Below are 10,140 nucleotides of genomic sequence, written 5' to 3'. Positions count from 1 at the left end.
CCACTTGGATACTTGAAATGCTAAGGTTAATGCTAAATGTGTACTTTCTAAAGTTTGAAAGCTAAACCATTCACCATAGAGCAATCACAAAACAATTCCTACATTATTCCAAACCATATCGCCCATGATTATCCCTACATCAATCCATGGTGCTTGAGTTATCTTTATACTTGCTTAACTTTTGGAGCAAAAATACAAAGGAGATAATAAATGTTGGAAAAAATCAAATGGGACAAAACACCCTTGCCCCCACAATTTAGAAGTCGCTGGTGGGCTAGTGACCTGTATGTCGCTGCGCCAACCAACGACTTTCTTTAATTTTTTATTTATTCTCAGCATTTCCCTATATAAGTTTCTTCTCCATGTTTTGTTGAGTTAACTCTTTCTCTTTCAGTTAATTGTTTTATTGAATAAATTGTACAAGTTATATTTTTGTTGTATAAAAGATGAATGAGGATTTTGTAAGACTAAATTTATATTGGGGTGGTCATGTTTTATATGAAGTCAGTATTGTAAGATATAGTCGATCGCCTGTAGTTATGCAAGTGTATCCATTATCTCTTCTTAAATATGAGCGATTGCAACGTCTACTAAGAAACAAAATGGGTATAAGTAATTCGAAATCCAACATCTTTTTCAGCCAATGGAGTTACAACGTACGGTGAGACTTGTATTTGGAGTGATGATTCTTTATCTTTACTTCTTTGTACCGTTGAAATTTTTGATGATCGCATTAACTTAATGAGCCTTGATATATATGTGTCGTCATATTGTTCAAGAATCTACTGACAATGAATTTGATCCTTGTGATATTACATACTACCCAATTTAAATTAACCTAAAACAATGGTTTCCTTTCTTTAGCATGCAAAATCCATCAAAGAGAAAAGAACATGTTTTCTCCACCACTATCTTCCAAATATACTCCATATATATATCGAAAAGAATGCGAAATATTTTTTAGAAGATAACTGTATATTTAATCGTGTTAATACTTGCATTGGATTCACCACATTACTAATATCACAGATTTTGAGATATTAATAATACACACCTCAATATACAATGAAATGTATAACTAAAAATATATCAAACAAGATACGAGTAATACACAAGACTAATGGATACATTAATTTTTTTTAATAGACTCTATAAATAGCACCAAATCTAACACATATATTATTTTCTCTAATACCAAATGACGTCTTTCCTTCCCAGCAACCATTGATATTCCTCCTGTTTAAAAAAGAATGACTAGTTTGACTTGTCACAAAGTTTAAGAAAATAAAAAATATTTTTAAATCTGTCGTCTTAAATTAAAAATATGTCAAATGTACCAAATGTCATTCAATCTTATGGTCTTAAACATGTCCCGTGAAAAGTTAAAATTTAAAAGTTATTGAAAAAGAAAAGGGGTCATTTTTTTTTAAACGAAAAAATCCCACCAACAAAAACATACTCAACCTTCGTTTCAAAAAGAATAATTTATTTTGCTTTAACACAAAATTTAAGAAAATAATGAAGGGTTTTAAATTTTGTGGCCTTAAATTAAAATTTAATCAAATATATCAAAATATCTTTTAATCTTATGGTTTTAAACATGTTACATGAAAAGTTGAAATTAAAGTATAGCAAAAAAAGAAAAGGCTCAATCTTTGAAATAGACTAAAAAAAAAAATAGGTCATTCTTTTTAAAACGGGAGTAATACATATTGCCATTTATGCCCTTCAAAAATACTTATAAGTACAAAATTAAATATGTATACACATCCGTGTAGAAACTAATTTTCGCAGTAAAGTTTTCTATTTTGCCGGAAAAATATATTTCCGGTCATCTATTTTGAGAAAGTCGCTAGTAGATGCTGGATCCACAACGACTTACAACATTCATGATGGAAGGGTTACAACATGAGATCAAGACAAGACAGCACAAGTTGTGCCAAAAATAAAGAATTTTCTTTTGGGAAAGGAAAGAATTTTCTTCACATATTCACGATATGGTAGGCCCAAGTAACACTATTATGATATATGGAAACATAAAGCTTATGGTTTTCTTTTGGCCGAATCATTCATCGACACGTCTAAAGTTGACACCATTTTTCACTTTGACACTTGTTTAAACATCTGTAGAAGGGTTCGACTTGGCCATTTTGACGTTCTTCGTACACTTGGAAAGGGGTTCAATAGTATCAGAGCTAATACACGTATATTATTTTCTCTAATACCTACTACCAAATGATGTCTAAATTCTTTCCTTCCCAACAACCATCCCCACCCACCCCAACCCCTGCACCCCACCTCCTTGCCATTTATATTTTTAGGGTTAGGTGTGGTAGTTTTCTCCGATAGTTTGATTGGTGACAATTGAACTTTTGGTATAACTTTTTCCATGACCCAATAGTCAATATTGGGAATAGAGCACATGGTTGCAGAACTGATAATGTACTATATTTACTTAATAATATTACTGAGTTAAAACATAAGTAGACATTGTTGTTCCTTTTTTCCTTTTTACATGACACTGCTAGTTTCTACTAACACATTGTTAAGGCCACCTTTAATTTAATTTACTAAAACAGTTTGTTTACAAGAATGTAGTTTGGTATGTTGAACAAAACAAGCAGGTAACTTGTTCTTACTTTATGCACCATTTCATTTCATCAAGTTATAAATGATATATTAATTACAATAACAAAATATTTCAATGTGAGTTGGAATGCTTTTCATTTTGTGTTGTGTGATGAGTGGAGAAACTCATGGATGCACGATGTATGTAAAGGAAAAAGACTGATTACTTCTCGCCTAATTACAATCTAGGTTTCTACGACTTTTTACTTTTTGGTGCACCGTTCGTGTCGTGTCGATACAAAGTGTAGGTGTGAGATCTGTCTATATTGGATTTGGTCAACTGATTTTATGCAATCTACATAAGCCATTATTAAATAATTCTTCAATATTCTTGTGCAAGTGAAGGAATATTCATGTGATGGGTGTGATTGATACTCCAGGCCTATAACAAGCAGATCTAAAGACATACTTTTTCTAAATTTTATTCTCACTCATATTGGCATTATATTAGGTTATCAAGAGTGTTTATTACATATTGTTATGAGAAACATCACTTTGTCAAAAGTGTGTAAGTGTTGATTACATTAGGTATGTTATTGTCGTTTGTATATTTTACTATGATTCATTGATTTAGATATCATTACTTTTATTAATAAACTAGTATGCGTTCCCGCGCGATGCGCGAAAAGTGTTACGGAGAAAAAAATTCTAAATACTGTTATCTTATTAATTTGACACATTGAATTTTTTATTATTTTATTGATTGTAAAATTTAAAATATTTGATTCATGCCTGTTTATTAGTTGTTTATAAATGCAAAAAATATAGACCTATATAAAGAAAATAAAAAAATTATTTAAATTATTAAATAAAAAAAATATGAATTCTTGATAAATAATAATTTTTTTTGGCCATTTGTTTTTAAAATTATTTTGACAACTGAATTTCTAAAGTTCCTAATTTCATGGTATTTGGGAAGTTCTTAATTTTTTAAAGTTCCTAATTTGCAATTTTTTTTTCCTTTAGCAGGTTAGTTTTTCTATTTGTAATTATTTTTTTTTTTTATTATTTGTCCCTTTGTCTTTTACATAGATTTAAAAAATAAAGATAAAAATATTAGTTATCTAATAGTAGACTAATAAAATATGGAAAATTAAATAGCTAGAGAGCTAGTAATGCTTGCACTAGTTATACAAGCATTATTTCTTATACGTTGTTTGGTTTGATATATTAGAAAAAATATGTCTTGTATAATTTTTATAGAAAAAAGTTTTAAAAAGTTTTTTGACCTGTACATTCCAACCAAAGATTATTCCCACTTCCATCACATTCTTCTTCAACACATTCAACCTTAATCTTTTGTGCATTTCTCCCTCTCTTCAATCTTCAACGAAATAGGTAGTTGTTGGTTTTGCATATTAAGGCAAAAATATAAACAATGCTTTAGAAAAAAGAAAATAGTGAATCATCATTGTCATTTTGGGTTATTTAACTTGGAAAGCATACCAAAGAGAAAAAATAAAGGTGAAAGTAAAAAATAGAATATAGTAAAATTGTACTTGTTCTTCTTTAGAAAATGAACAATGAAACATCCAGCGTACCTCCTCAACTCCTCTGCATGCAGATTTCATCAGTGATCATTTATATTTTCAATTAGTTCACTAAACACACAAAAAGAAAAACTATCCAGAATTAAGCAAAGAAATTATTAAATTAATTTTCACTTCCAATAAAATTGAAGAATAGAAACATAATTCAAAATCGAATACCTAGATACACTGATTTAGGTCCAACAATCACTTTCAAGATATCTTTGACATTGAGGTAACTCTCTTAAATATATATTACTATAAATGAGAATGAAATGAGAGGGAGAAGTTTGACCTTTATGTGCTGTCTTCTTCACCAAATACAACCATTCAACGAACATCTGGAATGATCCTGATGTGATAAATGCACCAACACATCATGGAACAACACTTAGTATTCTATAAACAAAAAATTGTTATATACATATAGCATTAGTCATCCAGTTGAATGTTAATAACGAAGAAGAATAAATCAAAATGAAATACACAAATAAATAATAAAGAATTAAAGATGATTATGATCGTCTTGTCTCAGCAACTATAAAGCCACATAAAATGAAGAGGAGAGCATAAATTATATACAGAGGCAAAAGAAAAAAAAAAGAATAACTTTTTCATTTTCATTAAGTGTAGTAATCAATTGTAGTTAAAACTGCAAATTGATTATAACTAAAATACATGTATGTACATGAATTTAAACCGAACAAACATATATTTTAAGTATTTTGCATGTCATCTGCAATTCCAATGTAAATTTTTCAAATATATATATAATATACATATATATATATATGTGTGTGTGTGTATATATATATAGATATATTAATAACTCAGATAAATTAGCTTTTTATAATACCCCATTGAAATAATAAAAATTAAAAGATATTAAAATTATAAAATTTCGAAGTCACCAACAATGTAAACGTACTGTTTAATTATATAGAAAAATTTAAAATATTCTTATCTATAATTAAAGTTTTCTTTTTTGAAATGAATTGGTAGTTTACATTTACGTGAGAACATTTTTTTAAAAAATTATTAGCATTAAGTCAAAACAGAGAAAAAAAGTAGCTTTAGTTTTCAAGATAATATTATATTTTGAAACCTAACAAATGACCTAGGTTAATTTTCCAATTAGTTTACAATTCAAAATAATAACCATCACCACGTTTAAACAAATCTCAGAATCTAAATTTTAAATAAAACCGTAATAAAATAAAATAAATATCATATTTTAAATTTTTAAGAAGTAGGTGTAAAAGGCAATTTATAAATTATTAAAACAATTATAATTTTTTTTAAAAATTTGTTAATGGAAAACAATAACTAATTCTTACCTAATAACTTATTTGTCCTACAATCTAACACTTGTCATGTTTATATGCTGCCACTTGGCAATATTCTAAGCAAGACTTTCTTACTATTTAGTGTATGTAGATATAGATATTTGATACACGTGCAACACACTTATGTTAAACTAGTTGTATTAAATGAGTACAGTGTATAAGAATAAAAATAATACCAAATAAGTTGTGTTAGAATAGAAATAGTACCCTGTATTGTTAATGTTATGATTTACCATATACAAAAATAAAATGGTATATGGTGTATAATTAATACAATTAGGGGTCATTTGATAGAGTGTGTTAACGAAAACAATGCATGCATTATTCTTGGGCACTGTTAATATCTTATTTGCTTCAGTCTTTTGGTCTATGCATAATTAATGCTTGCATTTGGTATACATTCAATTATGTATTAATAATACCATCCTTTTCTATGTATTAATAATACAAAGAGCTTTCTTTTGCATGTAATGTATATTCAATTTTTCAATTTTTGGCTTTGTTTTATCAAGGAACAACTACTTGAGATTTCAATATTGAGACTGAAAGTATGTTTTTGTTGCCCTTACAGCTTTAGTGACTCAATTTTGAAATTAACACATCACACAAAACAAGCAGGTAACTTGTTCTTACTTTATGCACTATTTCATTTCATCAAGTTATAAATGATATATTAATTACAATTAACAAAATATTTCAGTATGATTGATTCTTTTGCATCGCCCCTCTCCCCCTGAGTTGAAATGCTATTCTTTTTGTGCTCGTGTGATAAATGGAGAAATCCATAGATGCATGATGTATGTAAAGAAAAAAGACTGATTTCTTAATCTAGGTTTTTAAGATTTTTCACCGTTCGTGCCGTGTCGACACAAAGTGTAGGTGTGAGGTTTGTCTATATTGGATTTGATCAACTGATTTTAAATAGTTTATTCAATATCAATAGAGAAATTTGAGATAGATATAATATTTATGCAATCTACATAAGTCATTATTAAATAATTCTTCAATATGCTTGTGCAAATGAAGGAAGATTCATGTGGTGGGAGTTATTGATACTCCGGGCTTATAACAAGCAGATTTGAAGATATACTTTTTCTAAATTTTATTTTTACTCATATTGGTACTATATTAGGTTATCAAGAATGTGTTACATATTCTTATTAGAAAAATCACTTTGTCAAAAAATGTGCAAGTGTTGGATTACATTATATATGTTGTTGTCCTCCGTATATTTTACTATAATTCATTAATTTAGGTATCAAAATATATACTATCATTACTTTTATTAATAAATATTTGTTACACTTGCAACGCACATATGCTAAACTAGTTGTATTAAATGAGTAAGGTGTGTAAGAAAAAAAATTATACCAAATAAGTTGTATTAGAGTAGAAATAGTACCTTGTATTGTTAGTGTGATAATTTACCATGTATAAAAATAAAATGGTATATGGTGTATAACTAATACAATTAGGGGTCGTTTGGTAGAGTATGTTAACGAAAATAATGCATGCATTATTATTGTGCACTGTTAATATTTTTAATTTATAATTATTCAACACTCTTTTTGGTTACTTTATCTCAATTTTTAAATTAAAATTGGATAGTTGTCGACACAAGTCCCTGTGGAATCGATATTCAGCTTTCTTGAAGGCCACTATATTACTTGGTAGACCACGTACACTTGCATGTGCGCTTGGGAGCTGTCAGCGTGCCCACACCATCATACTTAATTTCTTACATACACTGTTTCAGGCCTACTGATTCACCTTTCATACAACTAGCCACATGGATACATCATCTACTAACTACCGATAAACATCATCTCCATCTTATTTCTTCTAAACGGTTTGATTTACACTTCTAACTCTAGATCATATGCTATCACAGGATTCTGAGAAGGGATCTGAAAGCACATCCCTTAGATATCATCTTTCTTGCTCTAAGATATGAAATGATTTGACCCCTAAGCACTGAGATACTACTCCTCTAATTAATAATTGATTCATTGGGAAACTGAAAACGAACGACTCTATTTTTATAGTCAATTGAGGCATAACATGAGTGGAGCCAATACATGCCGAGAATGACATCAAAATCAGTCATCTCTAACTCCACAAGATCTACTGAAGTGATTTTCTGAGATACTATAATCAGGCAATTTTTGTCTGTGTAATTAATGCTTGTATTTGGTATACTCTCAATTATGTATTAATAATACCATCCTTTTCTATGTATTAATAATACAAAGCATTTTAACACATGCATTAACTTATTAAATGACAGATTTACACCTCAAAATATCTTCCGATTCCTTTTCCCTCTATAGTTACATTTCCCTGTTCCTTTTTTCCACCATTTTTTGTTATAAAAAGCTTCCTGTTTCTCTTCTCCTTGTACTACTTTCCATGGAAAATAGAGGCTGTTTTAGAATGCTATCAAAATACCGTCTTTATTTCGGTCAAAATACCGTCGATTTCATTCCCAAGATTTTGGGGTTTAGAGAAAAAGTGAAAATTGGGATTTTCTCTTCTACATACAGTAGCTGTTGTTGTTCGCTTCTAACTTGAAAAGTTTGGGGTTTCGTGTCTACAACAATAGCAACTGCTACTTGCTTATCTTGAAAATAGAATGTATAGAGAAGGATAATTTGGTAAAATGAACATCATTTTATAAAATTTATTTAAATTTATATTATTTTTAATACATCAAACTAAACACCGCGTAAGAAATAATGTCTTCATATTTAATACCAGCATTATTAAGACTTGCATTAGTAATACATGTATTACTAATACACCTTGTTCAGCAGTAATCTTATACACTCTACCAAACGACCCCTTATTACTTGTACATAAATTGAAAATAGTACCAAACAAGGGGTTCAAGTGCATGTATAATTTTCTGTAATACCTACTACCAAATGACATCTAAATTCTTTCCTTCCCTCCACCCACCCCAACCCATGCACCCCACCCCTTCCAATTGATACTATTGGGTTTGGGTGTATAGTAAGGGAGACTTTTGGTACAACTTTTTCCATAACCCAATAGTCAATAGTGGGAATAGAGCACATGGTTGCAGAACTTGTGTTTGAAGGTGTTGAACTTTATTTTAGTTCTTGAAAATTTATTCTTGAACTTAATTTATAATATGTATAGAAAATATACAGATTTTGTATTCGCCGAAACAATACTATATTTACTTAATAGTCCTATTGAGCTAAAACATAAGTAGACATTGTAGTTCTTTTTTTTTCTTTGTTACATGTCACTGGTAGTTTATCTGAATGATTAAGATGCTGTGTATAGATATAATTACTAAATTAATAAGACTGTTTGCTTTTCAATATCTAAATGAGCAAAATTTATTTATTTGGATGTATGATAAAAATATAATTTCAATAAAAATTAATTATGTATTTTGAAAAATATTTGAATTAATACAACAAAATTATTATTTAATTGAAATAAAATATTTATGTTTGCTAGTGATAGTGGAGATGGTTTGTACTGGTGGTGGTGGTGATAATAATTGATGTTAGTGACTAGTAATATTGATGCTAATACTTGTGAAGACAGAGATGGTTGGATTATAATGACTGTTAACGGTGGTGGTGATAGTGATGTGAAGTTGGTGGATGGTAGTTTTGGAGGTATTGATTGCGATGGTTGAAAAATGAATGTATGATGTTTGATGATGCGTTGGAGGTAATTGAAGACGCTATTAGTTGGGACAGTGTAAATGGTTTTTAGTAGAAATAGATTGTAGTGATGGTAGTGGTTGAAGTGGTGGCAGAGGTTGCGATGCCGATGACAATGCTGGTGGTGGTGGCTGAAAAATGTGTGGAGGTTGATGATGTATTAGTGGTAGTTAGCAGTCGTGCTAGTTGTGATAGATGAGTTCGTCGGTAGTAGGAATTGGTCGGTAGTTGTTGATGATGATGGTGCCGTTGGAATTGGTGTTAGCGTTGGGGTGGCGGTAGTTGTGGATATAATTAGAATAATGGAGGTGGTGGGTTTTATAGCGGCTGACAATAGTGGTTGGTAGTGATATTGGTGGTTGTATCATTGTCAGCACTTGCACTGTAAGGTGACCAAGTAGTTCTCACTTACTAGCTTATGAATATCAAATTCATTCAAATCCAAATCCAAATACCACAATTGAAAAGAAAGGAAATGAAAGAAATATCAGATATTTGACATTATAAATATCGAATTCTTCTCAATATCAAGACGATTTTTTTTTGTCTTTACAAATATCCAATATTTGATTATGAAAATCGACATTACTTGTTTATGGGATTCTTATTTAAATTTTTTAAAGCAAAATAAGATGAAATTAATGTTTTAATAGTTGATTTCGTTGAGAAATTAGAATATAAACGAAAATATTTTATCTTTAAAGGTTGATTTCGTTGAGAAATTAAAATATAAATGAAAATATTTTATCTTTAAAAGTTGATTTCGTTGAGAAAATATTTTCTCATACATAAAGGTGTCATTTAACTTGACTTTCACTAGAATGTACGCCCTCCAACTCCGAATAAGTAGACACATATATGACATAATACAAATCAATTACCACTTGTACATACTAAAACACCACATAGGATCAGGGTGTCTACTTGTTTGAG

The sequence above is a fragment of the Capsicum annuum genome, chromosome 11 (assembly GCF_002878395.1).
Source record: "Capsicum annuum cultivar UCD-10X-F1 chromosome 11, UCD10Xv1.1, whole genome shotgun sequence".
NCBI lineage: Eukaryota > Viridiplantae > Streptophyta > Magnoliopsida > Solanales > Solanaceae > Capsicum > Capsicum annuum.
The sequence above is the reverse complement of the archived record's forward strand: the minus strand, read 5'-3'. Positions refer to the sequence as shown.